Source organism: Hyperoodon ampullatus (assembly GCF_949752795.1).
Source record: "Hyperoodon ampullatus genome assembly, chromosome: 1".
Taxonomy (NCBI): Eukaryota; Metazoa; Chordata; class Mammalia; order Artiodactyla; family Ziphiidae; genus Hyperoodon; species Hyperoodon ampullatus.
In genome coordinates this window covers 52,869,397-52,893,188 of record NC_136914.1, presented here as the reverse complement: position 1 = coordinate 52,893,188, position 23,792 = coordinate 52,869,397, and the positions used below count along the sequence as shown (strand labels likewise).

Here is a 23,792-nt window from a genome sequence, read left to right as displayed (position 1 = left end):
CACCCTTAAATGCTAATATGGCTAGCTTTCTTCCCTACCATTGGCCTACCTCTTGAAATACTGTGGGAGAAGATCATTTATTTATTTATTTATTTATTTATTGCTTCCTGGAGGCAGTTTACATTCACTTTTATTTTTTATTTTATTTTTAAAGAAATGTGTTTGTTTTTTATTTATTTTTTTTAAATAATTAAAAAATTTTTTTTATTTTATTTATTTTTGGCTGCGTTGGGTCTTCGTTGCTGCGCGCGGGCTTTCTCTAGTTGCGGCAAGCAGGGGCTACTCTTCGTTGTGGTGCGAGGGCTTCTCATTGCAGTGGCTTCTGAGAAGATCATTTAAATATTGGATTCATTGGTAAGTTCATACCAGTAGTGAAAGGGAAACCTCAGTCCACTAGGACTTGTTGAGAATTTTCCTCAAAACTATTTTGTACATTTTGGCTCCATACAACATTTACCAAACGACATTCTGATTGTGAGATTTGCCAGGGGCTTGGATAAGGCAGAGTCAGGAATATCTGGTTGACACTTTTTCAGGAAGGCTTCTTTTATTGGGGACAGTTCTTTTCTTGTCAGGAGTTTGTCAATTGCCGCTGGTAAATGCTGAGAGAAATTTCTTACCTTCTTGGGTGTCTTCATATCTGAGCATATGCAGAAGAAATTTGATGACTTATGATGTGTATTACATGAGACTTTGATTCCAGTGTTAGAAGAAATAGGTTAGAACATTATGATTTAGGGTGTTGATTTTGCTATTGATAATGGAATATTTATAAATGGAATGGGATATTTATAAGTGGAATATTTCCTGCCATATTAATAAACAAAGGATGTCACAGTCATCAAGGGTTGCAGCTCTACATCGTGAGCCGGTGAGCCCTGAGGAAACTCAGGATGTGAAAATACAGGATCCTGGCCCCAGATAGCCGAGGTGCATATCAAAGGAATGATTTCAATGAGCTCTGACTCTTGCATCTTCCCATATATAGAAAAGTGCTAAATTCCTTAACTTGAGATGTCTGGTTTTCTTTAATTAACAATAATCTTGTGACGTTCAGACTGCCTGCCCTTTGTTGCAAAACTCTTATATATCCTGGCTCCTCCCCCCGCCTCCTTGGAGCAGTTTCTCAGAGTTATCTGAAACGCTGTCTCCCGGGCTGCAGTCCTCATTGTGCCCCAGATAAAACTTAACTCGCAACTCTCACATTGTGCATTTTTTAAGTCAACACTATAAAGCCTTTGTGGTCCTTAAAACCAAAATTTCTGATGCCTGTCACTGACATCTCATATTCCTCAAGGTTCATGTGAAGATGAAACCAGGAAGATTTGATTCAGGAGGTGTGTTCTTTTTGTTTTCAAAGCCAGAAAATGGAGTTGATGAGTATATCATTATAAGAGCAGCTGTCCATCTTCATTTATCTAATACAATAGGCATAGTTCATCCAATGAGCCCTTCATTCCTCCAAAGAGAAAGAAACTCCATTCTTTGCTTCCCACCAAAAAGTTTGAAGAGAAGCTTTGTAATTGACCCTTTCATCTCCTCTATAACTAAAGGTAGAGTACAAATTCAAACTAATTATTTCCTGTTTCTATACTTAACAATTTTATTAACTTCAAATACAGAAGCTCCTCGATCATTTTAGGGCGAGAAGAAGAAAATGGGCTTGCTAAGAAGATGACACCATGGCAAAAAAAAAACAAAACCACACAATAAACTCGGGCTTTTCTTTTTTAACCTGTTTTTTTCTCTGTTTGAGTAGGGAAAAAAGGTTGCCAGGCTCAAATTTGTTTTGAAAAAGCTTTTATAATTAATTAGCCAATGTCCTGGAAATGATCTTGGCAGTAAAGTCAAACTTGTTCTGTATGCTTTTCCAAGTTGGCCCAAGAAACTTCCATCCAACTGGAACTGAAGTTTTCTGATTGATTATTCTGCCTGGATACAATTCGAACAGTTGCGATGGTGCCTCACGACTTCCTGGAGCTGTATAACTTCCCAGTAGCACAAGAAATGGGTTTCATGTTCAGAGATATGAAGAGGAGCAGAATTTCTCTTTCTGACAGCTACACAGTGACAAAATTTGAGGGCATGTTTTTTATAAGATTCTGTTTTGGGAAAACAGAAGAAACGAATCCGTGGACTGCACTCTCTCTCTCTGGCTGTGCCAAGCCTATGTACTTATGATTTCAGTAGCGGCTGCTTTATTGAGAAATAGCTCAAAATAGTTAACAGCAGAAGAAAGAGCATCGCCAAAATTTAGGTGATTCAATGCTTCAACAGTATTCCAACTTGGATGTTATATTTATTAAGCAAAAAAACACCCGGGGAGAAGTAGATTTTTTAAAAAAATACATCTGGAGCTCATCTACTTGTAAATGGACATAAATAATCTCCTCTATTTTGTTGCTATGGAGGATTTTTTTTCTTCTCTATCCAGTTATCTTCCCCAATTACCTTAGATTGATTTGTTTTTCTATCACCTTTCATTTCTTTTCTGTGCTTGAAAAAAATTTACAGCTGCCACGGGTGCTTATCAAATGCAGTGGGTTAGTTCTACTTTTCATGTGAGTATGGAATCAGCTATGAGGATAAGAAAATATTATTTTACCTCGTAGCTTTAACTCTTTGGAGGAAATACTGTGCTCAGTGGTACAATGACTTTTTTAAAGGGGCTATTTTTTCTTTTCCAGATTATCAATAATGTAATACCATCTCACAATTATATGACCAACCTTAAGTGAAATTGCAGTCTGTAGACTGTAGTGAATGGAGTAAAATGTAGACACCCCTTGAAGATTCTTAGAGAGACACTTGCGCTTATATAACCTTGTAACTTTTTATCTAGTTATCACTTCCCTGATACTCGTTATTTAGCCAGCTTATCTGAGAACCTATCCATTGGTGTCCTGGTGGAATTTGGCCTAAGGTTAATTTCTAAAGTGTATGGTAATCATTTTTCACACTATCTGTTGCCTGTTATCTTTAAATATACTTGGTTGTCTCGATTTCTGTTTTTGAAATCTTGATCTTTTGTAGAGATAGACCTAAATTTAAATGTTTTTGTCAGAGAATAAGAGGATGAAATCAGTAATCCATGTAGAAGTTTGCAACTGCTCAGCCATGACTACCTTACAGTGAAATCTAGAAAGAAACATTTTGTGATTGAACGACCCCCTAATCCTTTTCTTACATGTGTGTAATACAGGAGAGAGTCAACTAAATTCAGCTGAGATGACTTTTTCATCATTTTGATTTTCATCCTGAGGCTCACATACAGCTTCCCTTAGCATTCATAGCTATGTCATATTCACAGTGGTAGAAGAGTACAATAGCACCTGCTTTTCTTTTTCACGGCTCAGCCAGAAAACCCTCCTGTTGGCATTGGTCACCGAGTGGTCTCACTCCACTACTCAGAGAAGACGCAGTGGCAGAGAAGGGCTCGTATTTACTGAGGTTATGATACTTGTCTTTAGCATCTTTTCAGGGCCCGCTGAAACACTGCTGTGTCAGGAAAGATCCAGATGGAATCACATCTGTGAAAACCTGATAAGAAAGGCATGTTGTTGAGGAGGAGGTTACAGTCATTAGGTGTCCTTAGTCACTGCAGTATTGGTGACTGCAACTGGTAACTGTGGTTCAGTGGCTACAGCTTTCCTTTGGCCAGGAGTCTTTGAGGGGAACTGGTGAAGCCATTGCAGTGGTTATCTGTGGAGCCCCTTTCCAAGGGGGTTAGCTTGCTGCTTAGATGATTAACAAAACCGCTTTGTCCTTCCTTTTCCCTTTCTATAAGAAATTTGACTTTTTGTAGGTTCCTCCTCCAACCTTATGCTCTCTCCCATATCCTTTTTTTTTTTTTTTTTTTTTTTGCGGTACGCGGGCCTCTCACTGTTGTGGCTTCTTCCGTTGCGGAGCACAGGCTCCGGACGCGCAGGCCCAGCGGCCATGGCTCACGGGCCCAGCCACTCCGCGGCATGTGGGATCTTCCCGGACCGGGGCACGAACCCGTGTCCCCTGCATCGGCAGGTGGACTCTCAACCACTGTGCCACCAGGGAAGCCCCAGGGGGACCTTTTAATTTTATTCTATGTTCAATGAGACACTATTTTAGGAGTCCTACCTGGAAGTTGTGTGTTGTGATTTACACTGAAAAAAGATCACTGGGGATAGTGTGTGATGAGATGGAGGGATTTGCTAATGTTCTGGATCATCTGGTGTTGTTCCTATAATTAAACATTGGATGAGCACCACAGTGCATTAAACAGCTCAATAGCCAATTTCTTAATGTGTTTGCCATAGATGTCAAGGCCTCATTCCTATCGGCAAAGGGAGCTCTTCTGTTCCACTGAAGTATTGTAAGAAAGAAAATGAGTTTCCTAGGTAAAATATTTTCTATGCACTATTAGTTAGAATTAATAATTATTTAATTAATATTATTAAAAATTAAAATATTTTAATGCACTAGAAGTGGATGTAGGTCACCAAGAGTAGTGAGATTGAGCTTTTGAGTGATTATATCTGTTACCTGCAGTTCTCTTTTTGATGTCATGACTCATGAAACCCTCACCAGAGGTCTCCCTAAGGAACAGTGACAAGTGTTTTAGTCCTTACTGTTCCAAAAGGGGCATCGGAATGTGTAGGTGGAGGACAGCCGCCCAGTGGGGTCCTGAGCCACACTCTCACCGGTACCTGTGAAAGAATCGGACTCCAGGAGCACCACAGGGTGTTCTGTATTCAACATTTAACAAAAGGGATTGCAGGGTTTACATGTCTTAAATGGCATGTCTTATCTAGCATGTTTTATGTTTGATGTCACTTTTTTCTCTTTTTAGTATGTAGCAGTCTGCCTGTATCCCAATGCCATAAATATACTTAGAATAGATTGCAGAGAGTAGTAGAATACCATCAACAATTATCTTTAATGGATGTCTGCTCTCATGTCACGTTACCTACCTCTGACCAGAACTTCATTTAAAAAAAAAAATAAACTTTTTTCCCCTTAGATGTGGCAAATCGGAAAGCAGCAGCACCTGTGGTAAACACCCTAAGGGCATGATTAAAAACCTTTATAATAATTCTAACTATAAACAAGAACTCATTCTTTACTTTCTGTAGTAACATTTTATTATCTATGACGTTTTTTAAACTTTAGTTTTTTCTGATTCATAATTATACAAAATTGCTGTAAAAATTCAAACAAAGGAAAAATGAATAAAACAGAAAGTGAAAGTTCACAAATTCTCACCCTCAATATAACTACTATTAGCAGGTTGATGTAGTCTTCTAGACTTTCTCTATGCATAAAAATGTATATACTTATTTATATAAAATACAAATGGGATCATATTGTTCTGCAACTGGATTTTTTTAAAAACTAACAATACCACAGATATCTACCTTATTTTCCTTAAAGGCTATATGGTATACATGAATCATATTTTATTTAAATGATCTTCTATTAATAGATAGTTACTTATTTTCATTTCTTTGCAGTTATACAAACAGGCCTTTAAGAAATGCCCTCATTGTAACTTTTTTTGTTCTTTTTTTTTTTTTTTTTGCATTCTTTCATGAGTATTTCTGAAGGAGAAATTTTGTAAGTGCAATTGCTGGGTCACCATGTATTGCCAATTACCTCCCCAAAAGATTATATCAATTTGTGTCCTAGGTCTTTTAAACACTTTAATTAATCCTCCTCCACTGCTAGAATACTGTTTGTCAGTCAGATTTGAGTTTCTCCTTTCTGATTCATTCCACTAAAAGCTTAGCAACTCAGTTAACGTGAAAAGAATCACAGTTACTAGCATCTGCCTCCCAGCTCACTTTGGGGCTTTTTTCAGAAGCTTAAAATATCAAGGCTAAAACTGGGTTTATTCTCCTGGTCTAATTGAATCTCTGAGCTGGCTAATCTGCCTATATTCTGAGGTAAGGAGGTGAAAAGTCCAGTGGTCGTAGACTTGGCCACCTGTATGATTCTGATTGCTTCTGCTTAAGGAGAGGCTGTTCTCAGCTCTGAGAGAAATCCTTTGGCTTTGTGAGAATTTCCTTGACAACCAAAAATGGCTTCCTCTTAAGAGCCCTTCTTGGTGGTCAGCATTTGGAACAAAAAGGAAAATCACAAGAAGAGTTGGACAAGTGTTCTCTTTGAAGCACTATCCAGCACATTTGCAGCTTGGCCCTGCATCTCCTTCCTCCCCAACCCTCCACCCTCAAGAGAATTCTAAGTGAACTTACGTACATACTGTAAAGTTAGTTAAATGAAAAGTTTATACCTTTATTAGGAGCTTTGATGGAGTGTTTCATCTAGGATAATTGATAAAAAAGATCAGCGAACCATTAATTACATGTTGGGAGATATTTGCAGATTTTTCTGCTTCCCTACTTCCCTTGCAACAGGGAGTCTCTGCAGAGTAGACTTACAAAGAAGCCAAGCCATGGGAGGAAGTTTTCCTTGCTCTTCTTCAGAAAGAGTAGGGCTTCCCACTGTTTCCACGTCACTTGTCTGATTGATCCGGTGGCTAGTTGATTTATTTGCCTCTGTAGAATCTTCATGACCTTATCAGTCACCAACAGAGCTTACTGATTTCTCCTGGTGTTACCACCAATCATCTGGTTTTACTCCCTAGAAGTGAACTGAAGTGAAAACAATCATACATCCGTTTTCTCTGCCACCATGTTAAAATGGTAGCGGTAATTTTTTCTACAGTCTGAAAGCCAGTGGTTAATCATACCCAGTCGACATTACTGCCTAATCAGTGTTCTATGCATATGCATACAAAAGGCTAGAAAGTAACCAAGTCATTTTAGAGGACGCCATTGTAAGTTCAGTATTAGCGGCACTGTTGATCATTCAGTGGCTCTGAGAGTATTGGGCCTGTTCTTTTATAAAGAATAATTAATAATGACTAACATACATTGGACACTTTTTCACACCAGTGGTTGGTATTATCAACCCTGTTTTATATATTGGTAAACTTGAGGCACAAAGACATTAAGGAATTTTTTCCAAAGTTAAATAGCATCTAAGTGGTAGAGCTGCTTTCTGGCCCTGGAGCCTGTGCTCTTAATGAGTATGGTGAATTCTGCCTATTTGCATTATGGTCTTTTTTAGGTCCTAATCCCCAGGTGTCCAATTAATAGTTAGGTTAATAATAGTTAGACCTTAGGTTTGTCTTTGAGGCACACATTGTGCTGAATAGGCTAATCTACAGAATTGTTATTAAATAAACCAACAATTTAAAAATTCTTAAAGGTCTTATGGCGACTGGATGTTTCTGCTGCCACTGTGATTCAAAGACTTGGTGAATCAACTGTTTGTTTTGTGTCCATACTCTGAGTGGTATTGGTGGAGGTCAATGAGAAGAGGCTGATATAATAAAAATAAAGCATAAAATATGGTCTCAGATTATGAGTTTATATCTAGCTGGAGAGACCAAATAAACTGTATGGTGCTGACAGTAAACTGCAGCAGTTCGGTGAAAGACAAGATAACTATGTGGGTTAGAACCGTCAATCAAAGAGAAACGAGGGATTTTATTTTATTTTAGTTTTTTAATTTTTTAAAACATCTTTATTTGGAGTGTAACTCCTTTACAATGGTGTGTTAGTTTCTGCTTTATAACAAAGTGAATCAGCTATACATATACATACATCCCCATATCTCCTCCCTCTTGCGTCTCCCTCCCACCCTCCCTATCCCACCCCTCTAGGTGGTCACAAAGCACCAAGCTCATCTCCCTGTGCTATGCAGCTGCTTCCCACTAGCTATCTATTTTACGTTTGGTAGTGTATATATGTCCATTCCACTCTCTCACTTCGTCCCAGCTTACCCTTCCCCCTCAAGTCCATTCTCTATATCTGCGTCTTTATTCCTGTCCTGCCCCTAGGTTCTTCAGAACCATTTTTTTAAGAGTCCATATATATGTGTTAGCATATGGTATTTGTTTTTCTGACTTACTTCACTCTGAATGACAGTCTCTAGGTCCATCCACCTCATTACACATAACTCAATTTTGAAACGAGGGATTTTAGAAGCATCTTTCCATTTTAGAGAACGTAAATAACAGAAGATAAGAGCTTTAGCCAAATAAAGCCTTCTTCCTTGGAGAAAGAGTTAGGTAGGAAATGTGAGGAATAAATTGGAATGTAACTTTCTGCAGATTAACAATACAAGTGAACGACTTGATTTATCCAACAAATGGAAAATATTGTGACTTTTAAAATTCTTTGAATAATGGCCAATAATCCCCCAAATTTGATGAAATACAGCAGGGTTCCAATTAAATTTTTTTTTAAATTAGAGTTACCTGTAAAATTAGCAAAAGTAGATTAGATTAATTAGTCTGTTGACTTGTCCACGGACCATGGTGGATACTCACTTGATTTACAAAATTTTACCTGAACTTTGAGAAACACCCCATAGTCCCTTAACTTTCAGTTAAGGGAAAGTTCAGTTCAGTTCAGTATTCAGTATTGTTCAGTATTTGTTCTTGCTACAGATATATATTCACTTCTAGGTCATTAAGTCTGATAAATACACATCGTTGTAACCTTTTTTTTTTTCTGGTAAGAAGAAAAAGCAATTATTATTGACCTTTTTCTTTAAGCTGATCACAGCTTAAAGAAGCTGTGATTTAAAGCTTTGAAGATTTAAATAAACATGTTAAACCTTAACTCCTCTGAACCTCAGTTTCCTGATTCATAATACAGGTCTTATATATAATTCAGTCTGAACTGCCTTCTCCACAGGGTTGTCGTGTGAAAAGGAATGTGATTAGTACACTTTAAATATTATACGAGTCTTAATTTATCACTGTCATATTCATTATTTAAATGTACTACTGCTTGTTATTTTTGGCTTTGTCTTGCAGGAAGATTGGGTAGGATGGAAGTCAATTTCATTTTAGATGTCGTTCCTCGCTTCTCAGACTTAGGTTGCTAATCTGGCTCTTTGGGGTTTTGTGTTCTTCTGTACTCCACTGCTCTGCCTGCGCTCTCATGAAACGTGTCTGACTGGCCTTCCATGAATAGTGGTACTGCATGCACGTTTCCACTGGACCCAAATATCTCTTTTTCTCTCTACTTTTCCAATTCCTACCGTTTCTTCAGGACCTAAGTCAAGTACTGCTTCTGCCTTACACGTGTCTTTGGACATTCTGGCTCATGTTAATTAACACCTGTCTCAAATTCTAACACCATCTAAGCTCTTACTGTTTGTCACTTCACAGGGACTCACTTGTTTGTTACTGTTTTTTATTTGTATGTCTAATGTTCCTTTTGGGGTGGGGGGGCGGGAAAGCAGAGGGTCTGGGGTGGAGGGAGAGATAGGAGTCTTTTAAGTTAGTTGCTGATGTAATGACAATAATGACTAATTGGGGAGAATCAGCTTCTACTTATCCTTTTTCTCAAAAAATCTTCTTTTAAAGGCTGAGAAAATGACTGTGACTATGAGGGTTTCTCAGAGAAAGGTGATTTTTGAAAGTATTGTTAAGGCCGTATAATTTATAGTTATATAAATTATATATAAATAAGTTATGATTATAATTCTGGCAGCTTTAAAAATTACTGTTTCTTATCATGGGCACTGATAAAGTGTTTCATTAGGTTAATCAGTTGCTTGAAATGAACATTCTTGCCCATGTCACGTGTTAAAAAAACTGTTTTTCAGCTAGAACAATCATGTGAATGCTAACATTTGAAATATAGTTTGCTCTTTCATTTGTTAAAATCCATTTATACATTTTTTCTCATAATTGAAAGCTCAATGAACATAGTTTCCTGGCGGATTGACATAGCTTAGAGAAAACTCTGAATCTTTTTTTTTTAACTTGTTTAAAACAAAATGTAGTGTATCACAAGGACATATTGGAAAAGTCAACTGTCAAGCATAGAAAGATGTTCTATTGCAAGATGACATGGTTTTGCTAAGTTTTCCCAAGCATGGCACATTTCAAATCAGGTACTGTCCAACATTCTACTTTTAGATGTGAGCTACTTCATTTTGTATGATATGAAATGGTGTGAAATTAGAAGTAAGGCAAATCAGACTTGGGAAGGATTTATCATTAAATGTGATTTATTATAGAATTTACTAGTTCAATACATTATTATTTTTTTTTACAAGATATTGAATATAGTTCCCTGTTCTATATAGTAGGTCCTTGTTGGTTATCTATTTTGTATAGAGTAGTGTGTATCTATTAATGCCAGACTCCTAATTTATCCCTCCCCATCTTTCCTCCTTTGGTAATCATAAGTTTGTTTTCTGTCTGTGAGTCTGTTTCTGTTTTGTAAATAAGTTCACTTGTATCATTTTTTTAGATTCCACATGCAAGTGATATCATATAATATTTGTCTTTCTCTTCACTTAGTATAGTAATCTCTAAGTCCATCCGTGTTGCTACAAATGGCATTATTTCATTCTTTTTTTATGGCCAAGTAATATTCCATTGTATATATGTACTCTATACATTATTATAACTCTGTTTCACTTTACATTTTTCTTATAGTTTTGAGTCCAAGGACTGCATTATGGTAAAGACCCAAGTATATTATTGGAAATTAAAAAAGAACAAGTCAAGCTGAAATCCAGCTATCTGTTAGGATGACTTGTTTCAGAAAAACCTTTCGGTCAGAGATGAAAGACGTTTATCTCTTCTCATAGTGTCTTTGGCTGCATTACTCATTGTTTTTCAAATGAAACTTATGGATAAGCCTGTTTCCATATCAGCTTATTTATGACTCTGAGAAATAAGGAAAGGGAATTTAAGACATTTCAATTAGTAGCCTCCACATTGAAGCTTTGTTCGAAGAAAAACTTGGTGCATAATTCATTGCCTGTTGAATTATGGTCTCTAAGAAGGCATCCCCAGGCACTCACTCTGGAGGAAGACTTTGTTTAGAAAGATAACAATTGAAACTACTACTTAAAATAGTTGTGAAACTCTTTTTCAAAGTGTGGAATTCTCAGGGAGTAAGTAGCTCTTTTCATTAGGACATTATGAAAACATCCATAAAAATGTGTCATAAAGAGATTTTTGCGGGATGATGGCAATGTTGTTCTTATTCCCACCTGTCTTTGTGGGAGTCCCTAAATGAAGTCCTGCTGAGGGAATGGAGTGCAATTAGTTCTTTTGAAAGACCTTGATTCATGTCACATTTTGGTTTCTAGTTTTTAAAATTGTGTATCGTTTTTCATTTTTCAAAGATGTGCTGAAGTAGTACAATATGTAGGTTTTATTAAAATCAAAACCAAGAATAAATGAAAATAAAAAGTTTTTAGAAGATTCTCTCTTCTCTCATGTTATACTAGGGGCTGTATGCTCCTGTGCTTGTATATTTCTTAATCTGTGCCATCCTGGTCTGAACATGCTATGGACTATATTGTCTTTATTTTAGCTGTGCCTTCTTGATCTAAACTCACAAGTTGTAATACCTCAGTATGGAAAGAATAGGAGAAAAGGATTTAAATCAAAGAAATAAAAGATTTAGAGTCCTTTTAAAGTTTTCCAGTTAATAGGAAATGTAGTAGAAAAGTTTAGGTTTTATATAATGCTAGAGGTGTTGGTTCAAATCCTAGCTTCCCTTCTTACTAGCTGAGTGATATTGTGCTGGCGCTTAATGTCTCTGAGCCTTAGAAAAAGTTGCTAAAACTCATCTTTCATGTTCTCCTGAGAATAAAAAGAGGTGATATATATGAAGTATTTCAGGCACAGATTAATTAGGTGCTTAAAAAATATTACTTCCCTTTCCCCACCTGCTTTCTCCTGCCTCCTTGTGAATACAAGATAGGATAAACTATGAAACAAAGTAGGGGAAAATAGAGCAAGTGAAATAAATGAGGCAATATATTTGTAATTTTTGGAGTGATTCAAGAGAAAGTAGCAAAATAGAACACTGGGGAATTTTAAAGTTCTCATTAGAATAAACCTTATGATTCTATATTAAATAGTCTCCGTAGGAGTATACAGGTAAGATTTTACAGTGGTGATGTTTTCTATTTCCTCTCTTCTTTCCTGAAAGTAACAAGCTACTAGCCCATCTTCTGTAGTAGTACGTTAAGAATTATATTTACATTCATACAAACCATTGGGATTTTTAAATCTTTGAATGTAGAAAGCCGATAAAGCGCTGTGAGGTATAGAGATGATATAAGACAGGCTCTGCACTGAAGAACTGTACAGAGGGTGTCACTCATGGCTTAAAATCATTTTTGCAGTGACCCCATAATCCTTATCCTTAGCATGGCTTTCAGAGCCCCATGTTTGTTTGTTTGTTTTTTTAATTTTTATTGGTGTATAGTTGATTTACAATGTTGTGTTAGTTTCAGGTGTACAGCAAAGTGAATCAGTTATATATATATATATATATATATGTATCCACTCATTTTTTTTAGATTCTTTTTCCATATAGGCCATTACAGAATATTGAGTAGAGTTCCCTCTGCTATACAGTAGGTCCTTATTAGTTATCTATTTTATATATAATAGTGTGTATGTCAATCCCAATCTTCCAATTCATCCCTCCCCACCTTATCCCCTCGTAACCATAAGTTTATTCTCTACATCCGTGACTCTACTTCTGTTTTGTACCCTTTTTTTTAGATTCCGCGTATAAGTGACATCACATGATATTTGTCTTTCTGTGTCTGACCTACTCCCCCCAGTATGACAATCTCTAGGTCCATCCATGTTGCTGCAGATGGCATTATTCCATTCCCTTCCATGGCTGAGTAATACTCCACTGCACATATGCACCACATATTTTCCCTCCACTCCTCTGTCGACAGACATCTAGGTTGCCTCCATGTCCTGGCCACTGCAGATAGCGATGCAGTGAACATTGGGGTGCATGCATCAGAGCCCTGTGTTATCCTGCCTAATGCCTCTCTCCAGAGTCCTTTTGCAAGATTCTCTGTCTTGTTCTCTGACTTTACTCTGACCACACACGTGTCCTTCCAGATCCACTAATGTGCCAATCTTTCTCCTGCCCCAGGCCCTTTGCACATGCTGTTTCCTCTGACTGGAAATGCTCTTCCTGCCCAGGCAACTGGGGTTCACCCATTATTTCTCAGTACTGGTCACCTCTGCAGGGAAGTCTCCTGGGATTCCCTGATTTAGGCTAGAGAGCCTGCCGTTGTAAACTCTTGTTACACGTTATGCTTTTCCATCATGATGCCTACCCCAGCTGTCATGCAATAACTGCCCATTTTAATTTTTGGTTAAATGTTTGTCTTCACCAGTAGGCCATTTGCTTCATAGTTGAAGAGATGATGTCTGGCAAACTATGGCTTGGGGTCATAGCCTGCTGGTAGTCTGTTTTTGTATGGTTGGTAAGCTAAGTTTAAAGGGTTGTTGAAAAAAAAAAGAATGTATGACAGAGACTGTATGTTGCCTGCGAAGCCTTATTTGGCTTTTCAGAGAAAAAGTTTGCCAACCTGTGATCTAAGTTATTGCTCTATATATTAAATAGAAGAATGCAAGTATATTTATATATCACATTTTCTTTTCTGAGCAGGCCACTTGGTTGTAGTAAGGCATCCATAGGGTCCATGATGATATAGTTGTAAGCGCTAGGATGAACTGAGAGTGTATGACCATCAGGGGTTCTCAGCTAGAGAATAATTGCACTCAAGTGTATAAATTAATAACCAATGTAAATGTAGAAGGAATTTCTAATGCTGTGGCACTTTTTAGCTGTCCTGCTGAACAGATTTATTAGCAATTTGGATCAAGATACAATGTTTATCAGATTCTCAGAGGACACAAAATGGACATCGTTAGCTATCTAAATTTTAAATGATAGAATCACGATGGAGAATGATCTTGACAGCCTGAACCCATAAAGAATTTAACAAGAATAAATGTACACTTGTGTAAGTTCAAACCTGAAGTGAATGATGGGGAAAATCTTACTTTATTTGGACAGAAAGTTTATAACTTTCATCAGATTCAGATTTTTCAAAGGTGTCCATTTTCTTTTTTTTTAATTTATTTTATTATTATTTTTGGCCACGCTGTGCGGCTTGCAGGATCTTAGTTCCCCAACCAGGGATTGAACCCGTGCCCTCAGCAGTGAAACTGTGGAGTCCTAACCACTGGACCATCAGGGAATCCGCAAAGGTGTCCGTTTTCAAAAACAGTTGAGGGGATGTGGTTATGGGAACTAGGATGGTGAGATACCTGGGCACTAGCCTGAGAAGAATAATTGAAGTAACTCACCTATAACTTTTATTTTTTTAATTAATTATTTATTTATTTTGGCTGCACTGGGTCTTAGTTGCTGCACGTGGGATCTTCATTGCGGCATGTTTAGTTGTGGCATGTGGCATCTTAGTTGCAGCATGCATGTAGGCTCTTAGTTGCGGCATACATGTGGGATCTAGTTCCCCGACCAGGGATCGAACCCGGGCCCCCTGCATTGGGAGCGTGGAGTCTTATCCACTGGACCACCAGGGAAGCCCCTCACCCGTAACTTTCAGAGATGAGAAGGTTTGAGGGGTAGAAAGTTCATGAAGCTTGCCTTCTGGTTAAAGAGAATAGATTTACCGTCTGTTGCTGTAGACATAAACTTGTGATTGTGGGTGCTTGTTTCATGGAACAGTTTTTATTTTAATATAAGTAAGAATTGGATAGGAAATAGAGCTTCATCACTAAGTTATTTATGAAGTCCTCCTTTGCAGTAAGTATTATATAATGGATCAGGACTACAAAAATGAATAGGATCCAGTCTCTGCCTTTTAAGGATTCTGATTATAGACTGTGAGACAAATCTGTAAATAATATAGGGTGGTAGATATCTTAGAGCAGAGAAGGGAGAATGAGTTCTGCCAGGGACTGGGGATTGGGCAGAAGTGGCATTTGAATTAATTCTTGAGTTGAATGCTTTTTTCTTTCACAGTCATGTTCAAGAAGAAGCAAATGACTCGATGTTAAGAATATAGTTATTGGGAGCTTCCCTGGTGGCGCAGTGGTTGAGAGTCCGCCTGCCGATGCAGGGGACACGGGTTTGTGCCCTGGTCCGGGAAGATCCCACATGCCACGGAGCGGCTGGGCCCGTGAGCCATGGCCGCTGAGCCTGCGCGTCCGGAGCCTGTGCTCTGCAATGGGAGAGGCCACAACAGTGATAGGCCCGTGTACCACACACACACAAAAAGAATATAGTTATTGGGTGGGAAATTGGACTAGATCATCTTTGAGTTCTTTTAAGATTTTCTGATTTGATGAATGTCAAATGAATGACAGATAAGGATTCAAAACTTCAAAATTCAAAAAGAGGTGGAGCTTTGCAGTGGGGTGTACCTTGGAACAAAGGAGTGAACTGATCCTCGGGTTCATTACTCATGTCAGTAAAGTGACCATCACCTCCTGGTGCTCAGTCAGAGCTCATCAGGTACAAATGAGGAAGCTCTCAGGGAAATGTTTGGAAAGCTGTTGCCTGCTCCTTTGTCAGCCCCTTGATTCTCTTTCTCTGCTTCTTCAGTATTTTCTATTGTTCTAATTTGGTGTGTGTTCTCAGAGACCTCAGTGAAGGGTACATTAAAAAAATCTGCTAAATAAATAATAGCATGACTACTACAGATTTAATTATAGCTATACAGCTGCCTGTTTGAAGTGTTCTGCTGGGACCATATGGTCCCTTGTACATCCCAGCCCTGGAAGGACCTGGTTTAAATGTTTCCCAGCTGATAGTATTGAATTCTCAGGGAAGTGCCAGCAGCCGTTTGGAAGTCAGTAGATAGTGTGTTTTGCCTCGTTGTCTCTCTGGGGATGGACATTTTATTGATACTTTCTTATTAGACCCCAAGTAATCAGATATTAAAACACCCCACCCAGACAGGTCTTAAGAGTTATGTCTACTTGATAGTTTTACAGGCTGATTTTTGTTACCACATTGGATGTGCTAAGTGAAAGGTACTTCTGCATTTATACAATTTCACTCAATGGCTTTTTTTTTTTAAGTATTTTAATGGATGATTATTTTTATTATTTTCTGTTCCAGTGGTGTGGTGGGAACAGAGTAGACGAGGGCATCTGTCCTGCCCCTGCCTCCGTTCTGGGAGTGTGACCTTGAATGAATTTTAGCTTCTCTGGGACTCAGGAGAGCCAGAACTGGCCTTTCTACATCCCTTCCAGTTTCAAAATTCTGTGAGAATCAGCTGCGGACCACGTTCTTGCTGAGGACACGCATCTAGAGTAGAGGGGAGTCTTTCCATTTCCCACTGTGGCATTCTGTGTGTCTTTTTCCCTATTGCTTAGAAATTCCAAATTTTCCATTCTTTGGGCCACAAAAGTCTTTCAATAAAAACACTGTATAGAGGTGTACACCTCAGAGAGTAACAGTTTGGGCCTTCATTACATACTGTTTTCAGTTCAGACTCTCTAGTGCAGTGGTTCTTAAGCTTTTTCCATGTCAAGAATCCATTTGAGTTTGCGGTGAAACAATGGAGGCCTTCACCAGAGAAATGCACAATAAATATGTAGGCCTAACAGCTTGCATATAATTTCAAAGTGCCCATGGGCTCCCTGGGTCCCTACCAAGGACCCCAAGTTCAGAACTGCTGCTCTGTGCTTTGATAAAAGCCCTGCCTTTTTCTTTTGTTCCGAATGCAGGGAACTGCAGGTCAGATTGAGGACAGAGAAGCCTGGACCACCAGCTCTGAGGTTCACATGGTGCTGAGAGCAGAGCTTTGTGCGGCTCCTGGACAGCACGGGGGTGGAGCAGATGTTGCAGGCGCTGGACAGTGTCTGCTCGGTCCCGTGCAGGAAAAGCACTCTGCATGGGTGTTTGCCAAGCCATTAACTTTAGACTCTTGGTTGCCTACGTTGCCTCTGATGGTTCCACCCTAGCCCCCCCCATCCTCATCTCTTGAACTTTTTGTTTTTAAAAGAGCAGTCTATGTTTTTTATTAACTACCCCTACTGGGATGCGTGCAGAGAAGAATGCACAAGAAACATTTCCCCTTAAACTATAATCTTCTCTTGAAGTCACTAACTCCATGCTGCTAATTTTTTGCTTGTTTGTTTTGTCTTCTGCAATCCCTCTCTCCCAATGGCAGCTGGAGGTTGTGGATCAGAAAGAACGAAAGATGCCCTGGGTTTAGGATCTTTCTTTCTGGGGTGGGAGAAAGAGGACTGTAAACAGATATTGCTTTTAAGATATTAATAGTTAGGGTGAGAGTTAGAAGTAAAGCATGTCATGTATTTTTTTTTTTTCCTGCTGAAAACACAGTCATTCAAGGTCAAGTGTGTCATTCTGAGGGAATGCAGATAAAATGGTGCCCTTACTGTGAGCCATTATACTTGTTTTACAGTATAGCTGCACTGATACACCCACGCTCACCTAAACCTTCAGTGTATCTGATTTTTTCTAGCCTTACCATGGTGAAAATAGCTCTGCAAACTTTTGAAGTTAAAACTCATGCAGTGATTCCCTTGGTAGAATTAACTTACCTAGAGAGGTACTGTACTGGATGAATATATGTTTTTAAGTCCATGATACAGACTGGAGAGAGAGATTTCTGTCTAAATTCAGAGAATTGGATATCTGAATTAAATGTGGTGCCAACGTACCTTTACTTTTTTCCTTTGGGAGAGAAAAATTTTATTTTTCTAATCACCTGATTCCCATAGATCCTAGGATTATATTAAAACTCTGACATCATAATTATTGTTACTATTTATTGAATATCCACTGTGCTATTTCAGGCACCATACTAGGAGCTTTTTATATATTATTTACAACATATGATGTATTATTATCAACCTCACTTTACAGATGAAGAGGCTAAATGCAGAAGATAAGTTACTGTGATCTTTTCAGCAACTGTTGCTTAGGTTATAATACAATAAAAATTGAGGACACAGATATTGTTAGTGCTCAGCCAGATTCTCACTGGTGTACCCGTTATTCATCAGTATTGGTGAAATATTTGCTTTTATCCAGGCATTCAGCAAGTCCTGTATATTCTGCCTTTTAATTTTTCTCAAATCTGTTTTCAACGTTCTGTCTCCACTGATGTTTTTTAGGCTCAGAGTCTCATAATATTCCTCCATTTAACACATGTATTAAGAGGTCTATTACTTGCTCAGCACTGAGCTGAAACATTTTCAAACATCATCTCATTTACTCCTCTTAACTCCATGAGGGGGTCACTTATTATCCCCATTTTACAGATGAGGAAACTCAGCTTAAAGACATGAAGTAATTTGCCCAAGGTAACCACAGCCAGGAAAAAGAACTGAGATTTGCTGATAACTCTGACTCCAAAGCTCATTCTCTTTTTCTCCACTTGAATTTTTTTTCTTTTAGCATCTTTCTTGGAGTGGAGAGACCAGATAAACTGTGTGGTGCTGACAATAAACTGTAGCAGTTCAGTGAAAGACAAGATAACTATCTTGTGGGCTAGGACCGTCAATCAAAGAGAAATGAGGGATTTTAATTTATTTTATTTTTTTAATTTTTTAATTCTTTTTAACATCTTTGTTTGGAGTATAACTGCTTTACAATGGTGTATTAGTCTCTGCTTTATAACAAAGTGAATCAGCTATACATAAACATATATCCCCATATCTCCTCCCTCTTGCGTCTCCCTCCCACCCTCCCTATCCCACCCCTCTAGGTGGTCACAAAGCACCGAGCTGATCTCCCTGTGATGTGCCGCTGCTTCCCACTAGCTATCTATTTTACATTTGGTAGTGTATATATGTCAATGCTACTCTTTCATTTCATCCTAGCTTACCCTTACCCCTCCCTGTGTCCTCAAGTCCATTCTCTATGTCTGCATCTTTATTTCTGTCCTGCCCCTAGGTTCTTCAGAACCATTTTTTTTTTTTTAGATTCCATATATATGTGTTGGCATACTGTATTTATTTTTCTCTTTCTGACTTACTTCACTCTGAATGACAGTCTCTAGGTCCATCCACCTCATCACACATAACTCAGTTTCATTTCTTTTTATGGCTGAGTAATATTCCATTGTATATATGTGCCACATCTTCTTTATCCATTCATCCAATGATGGACACTTAGGTTGCTTCCATGTCCTGGCTATTGTAAATAGAGCTGCAGTCAACATTGCGGTACGTGACTCTTTTTGAATTATGGTTTTCTCAGGGTATATGTCCAGTAGTGGGATTGTTGGGTCATATGGAAACTCTATTTTTAGTTTTTTAAGGAACCTCCATATTGTTCTCCATAGTGGCTGTATCAATTTACATTCCCACCAACAGTGCAAGAGTGTTCCCTTTTCTCCACACCCTCTCCAGCATTTATTGTTCGTAGATTTTTTGATGATGGCCATTCTGACTGGTGTGAGGTGATACCTCATTGTAGTTTTGATTTGCATTTCTCTAATGATTAGTGATGTTGAGCATCTTTTCATGTGTTTATTGGAAATCTGTATAATCTCCAAGTTTAGCGTGGTGAAGCTTGGGCTCTGCAGACAGACTTTGCTTTGAATCGTCTCTCTGCCTTTCCTAGTTTCTTGATCTTAGTCAAGCTGTGTAATCTCTAAATCTCATTTCCTCTGGTGTAAACAATGACAACAGTAACTGCTTGTAGAAAAGTGATGAGAATTTAATAAAATAACGCATGCAAAGTTCCTGGTCTGGTGCCTGTTGATTAAAAAGTGTTAGAAATCGTTAGTATTACTACTAATAATTTGAACTTATTATTGGAGACTTTTGTGCCTCTTGGTAACAACAATGCCTTTAGAGTGCAGTTTTACTAATCAGAGATTTGAAATCTTAAATTAGGAAGGGTTGTAACATGCAGTAATTCTCCAAAAGCAGGACTCCCTTTCAAAATCTCACTGATAAATCCTGGAGAAGGTAGGTCTTTACAGAACTTTGGCAGGGATTTAAAAAAAAAAAAGCCACAATGAATGGTAGCTACCATGCAGCCCAAAAATAAAAGTTATTTTTCATTGACCTATGCTCATAAATTTTGGAATCGATAAAGGCTTTTTACTTCTCACCAGAGACCTTGCTTAAGTTTGCTTCCACCAAATGGAGCACTTTTCTTGGAGCCTTCAGTATCCTTGCTTTTATCTGTGCAGAGTGTAAAGATGTCACAACACAGGCAGGATCACATGGATTCTAGGCATTTAAGAAACATGTAGTGCACATTTACTGCAAGGCGGTGGCTTTATAAGGCTTTGGGGAAACAAAGTTGAATAATATGTAGTTTCTTTTTATAGGGTACTTTAGAACCCTTTTTAAAAGGTACTTACCGTCTAAGAAGAGTCACAGCCAAGCCAGTCAGTCAATGCATTGTGATAAGTCTATAATCTCAGAGGGAAGGTGAGGGTCCTGTGAACAAAGTCAGGGAAGGTTGGGGCAGTCCAGGTCAGGCTTGGCTAGAGTTTGGAGGCACAGGTTGTAGTTAGCATCTAAGGGGACATCTGGGTAGAGGGTATTTCCCACCAGATAGATTAATGATTATTTCAAGTTTCCTTCCCTGACCTGCCTTTATGTATGGTGGAGTTCATGACACAACAATGAAAGAGAAAAAAGAACTTTTAAAAACGTTACCTAACTCAATTAGCACCTAAAATTTGCAGGTTCTTGATTTTCTTTAAATACTTTTTAAAGTGCTATTTTTATGTGGATTTTCTGCTTTCCCTCTCTCTCTGTGACTCATTTTATTTTATGTAATTAAATCCTGTTGAATACTTTAAAATGTGCTTCCTAAAATTTAAAATGCTTAACATTGGTTTGCTATGTAAAAGGTTTAGAAGTTTCAGGACAGTATCTTGTAAACTTCAGGTAGTAAAATATATTCATCAGAAATGTAAGGGTTTCACAGTGTAGTGAAGTGGACAGAATTCACATTCTGGCTTGGACATTTAGCTGTATGAATTTCATTGAAGTCCTTTAAACTGTTTGAACTTTTGTTTCCCTCATCTGTAAAATGGTTAAATAGTACGTTTCTTGTAAACTTTCTGTAAGAATTCAAGTAAAATAGTAAATGTGAAAATGTTTTAAACACTATAAATAGCTATAAACATATTGATATTTTTTAGTGATGTAAGACAAAAAATGTGACTAGAGATTTTGACAAGTTGATTTTTAAAAACTAGGTCAGTACTTGAAATTTCATCCTATTTAGGAAATCAGAACTGATGGATTGTACTTAATGTTATATTTAGTTTAATAGCCATTTGTAAATGTGCTGCTTCGCAGAATCATTTGCATTAATGGTGGTGAGATGTCTATATTTGGAAGGAAAAATTAGGAAATCAAATTATCACCCTCAGGGGACTGTTTTCATTTTGTATTTTAAAAAATGGAATAAGTGAAAGTAGAATAGTGTTCAGAAAGTAAAAACATGTAGCCACAGAGCCTTTTGGCATTTTGTCTTATTTAATGACTTTGCCCTCTTTCATATTTTATACACTCTAGAAATCTCAGGCCATATCGTAGAAGTTCTTAAGTGATTGTCTAAATTTTGGATTCTTTAGGCAATCAAGCAATAGCTCCTCTTTTTAGCCTCTTAGACATTGGGCTGATGGTTTTTAAATTTAGCCAGTGGAAATATTCTTCTAAATTACAGCTGGAAGGTAACCTAAAGGTCAGTTAATAAAGACAATACAAAAAACATTTAAAGTAATTATTCCGGCAGTTCTCTCTATCACACCAAATAAGTCCTATCCCACAAATTTGCTTACTGGATGAGTAAAGACTGTTTTTATTTAACAGGAAAGTTTTGAGATAATTTTTCTTGTGTATTCTTAAAATAAAAAGCAATACCCGATTAAGCTTATAAAACAGCAATTTCTATCTTTTTCCTTGTTCTGACGTTTCCTTGTTGGGCAACCACACAATTTACAGTAAAGAAGTGAGATTTAGGAATGGAATGCTGGGGTGTGTTTAAGATGGTATTTGTCTAGGCTACTTAGGAACACCCAAACCTGCTCTCAGCCCAACACTCCCGAGAAGATCATGCCAGGAAATATGTACACAGAGCATTAAAGGCCAAGGAACTCATTCTTACTGACTGAGGCTTTGACTGCAAACCCCACAGCAGAACCCTGGTGACCTAGGCAGAACCTTCTGCCTCATCTTGGTAGCTGTGAAGAGCCTAGAAGCAAAAGAGACTCCTTGTACTAGGAACTCAAGAGTAGGCCTGCTCTTTGCACTGAGAACCCCCTACTACAAAGAAAGGCTAGAATAGAGATTTCAGTGAAAAGAACTATTTTCCTAGTACCTGAGAAAAGCTAGTGTAAGCAAATTGACTTTTAGAATTTGATTAGTTCAGATCAGCCCTCTTCTTCCTTGGATGTGGGATGAGAGGGCTGCTGGAAACTTGGGGGAGGGTGGGCGATAGGGACAGTCTTCAATTAACCATAGAGGCCAAATGGAGGCAGTGCACTGGTCTCCACCTCTCATACTCTAGGACCCCCAGCATTTGAGATGGTAGGTCTGTTCCAGATATATACACATAGTTCTTGGTAGATCAAATCTATTTCAAAATTATCCCACGGATTAGTTTTCACAAGGCTGCTTTGATGGACTGCTTTATCTTCCCACCCCTGTTGGAGGCTAATTTTAACCTGAGAGAAGTATACTGGGTTAGGTTATATTATGTTTATGTTGAGTAGTGAGAGGTTAGGGTTTGTATACCATTGGAAGGTAAAGGCAGGAATATGTCACCTCCGACATAGCACAATCAGGTGGTCTCCTGGATATGCATGGTAGGAAGAAAGAAGGCAGTAGAAAGGTTTACTTTCTATGTTGGAGAAACTGAAAAGAAGGTGGGGGAGGAGTGAGCCCCACATGTTTTTATATCTTGCTAGGCATTTTACCTCTTATCTCTTCTAATCTTTACGAAAGCCTTTGACGTATGAGGTAGAACTGTGGAATACAGTTTTAGTTCACCATCCTTGACTTCCTTTAAAGGTTTCCTGCCAAGGGAGCACTACATGTAAGCAGAATTGGAATGAAATAACCGCTTGTTTATTAAGACACCCATTGTAGTATAATTGTTTTATTAAAGTGAAACATATTTGTGATAAAATCTACTTGATAATTTTTTACAATATGGACACATGATCAACATAACACATTTGGTTTTTTAATGTCATGATTTCTTCTCTTATTTTTATTATTACCTTCTTTGAGTTCATTTGCTGTTTTATGCTTATTCCTTGAGATATATAGTATTTAGATTGTCAAACTTTAGCTTTTCTTCTTTGGAAATGTTTGCACTTAGGCTATGAATTTTATTCCATGCACTTGTTTAGCTGCATTCCACAAATTTTGGTACATCCTATTCTCAAATTATGAATAATACTGACTTTAACTAGTCATTGATACATGTTTTAATCTCTAGGACATCTGGTTTGTTTTTTAAATGGATTCTTCTGAAAGTCTCCATCTCATCAATGTTTTAAAAATATGATTAAGTTATTTCAAAGTCTATCTCTGATAACTACAATATGTAGCTCCTTTAAATTTGTTTCTAATTTCTATTTTTTTCTCTTGGGTTCTAGTCATTTGATCTTGTCTACTAGTATGCCTAGCAATTTCTGATTGGATGTCAGATATTATGTATATATGTTATATATATATTATATATATAATATATATATTATATATATAGTAGAGCTAATTTGATATTCTGTTTGATATTTGATAACATGATAATGTTATTTTTCTTCAGAGATTATTTCTTTTGCTTTTGGCTGGCATTTAGGCTGGGGCAGGCCAACTTAATATTTAGTCTGGAGTTGAGTTGATTAGAAGCTAGGTTTCAGTCTTTATGTGGGTTGGTTTATTACTAGTTTGCCCTTTTGCCTTT

General features: G+C 37.8%; 1 protein-coding gene across 4 annotated transcripts in view; it reads left to right on the top strand.

Moving 5' to 3' along the window:
* SLC4A4 (solute carrier family 4 member 4) overlaps nucleotides 1-23,792 on the top strand; it is a gene marked incomplete at both ends in the record, with an annotated part of 298,688 nt that overhangs the window by 145,440 nt on the left and 129,456 nt on the right. The window lies entirely within an intron of this gene.